The sequence below is a fragment of the Lactuca serriola genome, chromosome 6, assembly GCF_051521515.1.
Source record: "Lactuca serriola cultivar US96UC23 chromosome 6, Lser_US96UC23_V15, whole genome shotgun sequence".
NCBI lineage: Eukaryota > Viridiplantae > Streptophyta > Magnoliopsida > Asterales > Asteraceae > Lactuca > Lactuca serriola.
The window spans coordinates 62875567-62878061 of record NC_136413.1 but is presented as its reverse complement, the minus strand read 5'-3'; the positions used below and the strand labels follow the sequence as shown (position 1 = coordinate 62878061).

Genomic DNA, 2495 nt, shown 5'->3' with positions numbered 1-2495 from the left:
ACATGCTCAAAATCCCGATTCTACTCGACGAGTCTAGCTACTGACTCGTCGAGTTCCTCTTGAAAACTTGAAAAATAAATATTTAAATAACATACCAGAATTTGGGGTGTTACAACATGTTTGGTTGGAAAACACATGTTTATCCGTTATCCATTTCCGACGGTACGCCTAAGTGTTTTGCGGCAAAATAAATGTGTGGCTGAGAATGATTCCCCCATTTTCAACATTTTTTTCTCAATTGAACCCTCATATATATATATATATATATATATATATATATATATATATATATATATATATATATATAGAGAGAGAGAGAGAGAGAGAGGAAGGATCATTTGAGAACTTAAAGTTTCCCGAGAACCCGAGAACTAAAAGTGGATCGTAAGATCAAAAAAACTAAAGGCTAAGATTAAAGGTGTCATTTTTGTAATTATTAACAATTGTAATGGCATATTTGGTTTTAAAAACCAAATTAGAGGGATAATTTAGGTATAAGAAAAAAAAATTCCTACAAATTAAATTAATTAATCATTTCTCTCTGTATCTATCATAGTTTCTCAGACTTAAGCAATCGCACATCGTCTCCTTCGTCTCCCGCTCTCGTTCTCTCAACTCCGTCGGCGATCGATCTTTGCATCATCTCCAACGGCCAATTTGCATCTCGGCCTTAAATCCAACAATCGGTTCGCAAATCGATTGAATTACCGATCTCTCGATCTCAATCTTGATCCCACAATCTGCCCTAATCCAGAACTCACACAATGAAGATTGACGATCGACCACAATCATTGTCAATTTCAGAAATAGTCACTACATATTTCAACTGGAGGCACGCAATCGAAGTTAATCCTTCTTCCTAGTGTTGTAACCCACTGTACTACTCATAATGATGTCATAATGCACAGTTCAACTGAATAACAACCTTCCTCGCTCGTTACGTAAGATTGAGGTTCTCAGAAGACACACCTGGTTTCGATTGTTCTTTCATATATAACCATCGGATACAATTTATATAGTTCTATGATCTAAGGTTCGATTTTCTTCTTTTATTGCATTTGACATTTCTTCTTGTGTTAATTCAATATTATCTGTGTGTACATATATATTCAACCGCTGACAGGTCTCAAATGGTTTTATTGTTTTCAATTTTCTAATTCTATTGACATTCATTACCGATCCATGTTGAGTTTTATCCTGAAGTACAATCGAAATCGTTCTGTTAATTTGCTTTGATTTCTCATAGTGAACGATATCTACTTTTTTATTGTTATGATCTAGTCAATTAGTTGCTATGATTGACTAATCTGGTTTTGAATTTTATGAGATATTGTGAGGAACTTAGATCTGTTAAAGTGCTAACTCTTATTAGATTGAATCTGAATAACTCGAAATAACAAGTGTTTTTATTTAATGTGTTTGCAAGGGCAATGACGGAAGATTCACCTGGAATGGGTGTATTACCATAAGATGGAATGAATTTGAGCATGAACATTGCAAATTATAAACCTAAAAACTGGATACAGCAAATCATGCCTATAAAGTAAGTTTTTCACTAGTTTCAATATAAATTAACAAAATTACCTAGTTTCAATCATGTGATTCACATGTAATTCACATATGAATTACACGTAATGCAGATACGAATTACATCTGATTCACATGTAATTCATATATGAGTTACATGTGATTCACATGTAAATCACATATGAATTACATGCGATTCACATGTAAATCACATGTAATTCACATATAAATTACATGTGATTCACATGTAATTCACATATGAATTACATGTGATTTACATGTGATTCACATGTAATTCACGTACGAGTTACATGTAAATCACATATGAATTACATGTAATTCACATGTAAATCACATGTAATTCACATATGAATCACATGTAATTCACATATGAATTACATGGGATTCACATGTAAGTCACATGTAATTCACATATGCATCACATGTAATTTATATGTGAATCGTCTGTGATTCATATGTTAATCACATGTAAGTCATATATGTATTTTTGTGAGTGTTTTTGCATCAATCAAGTTTTTTAACTTTTTTGTAGATTTGGAAGAAATTGCGGTGAATATTGAAGAGTTTAAAAATGATAACTCGAAGAAATATGGAAATATTGACAAGAAGACATGAAAATGCTTTCAAATTTTGTAACATTTTTTTGTTTTTTATATTTTATTTTGTATCGAATAAAATACTTATTCTATTGTGTTTATAGATTAGTAAATAAAATGAGTTTTATTATGATTTCCTTACAATTATTATAGTATATAAAATATCCATATATGCATTTGTAAAAATATGCATATATGTACCTAAAATGTTGATTTTTTTGGTTAAAAAATTATAGTATTTTTTAAATATTCCAGTTTTTTAATTTTATTGATTTTTAAATGCTTTTAAAAAAATTGTTGCTTTTTAAAAAAATATTTTTTCAATTTTTTTTTTCAAAAAGTTATGTTTTC

The 2495-nt window shown here is 30.0% G+C and overlaps 1 long non-coding RNA gene across 1 annotated transcript; it reads left to right on the top strand.

Annotated features, from left to right (window-relative positions):
* The first annotated feature begins 555 nt into the window (after positions 1–555).
* Positions 556–2267, top strand: LOC145058441 (uncharacterized). Its single transcript, XR_013686394.1, has 3 exons — positions 556–1033; positions 1427–1543; positions 2081–2267. It is a non-coding gene; the product is annotated as an uncharacterized LOC145058441 (long non-coding RNA).
* The last annotated feature ends 228 nt before the right edge of the window (positions 2268–2495 follow it).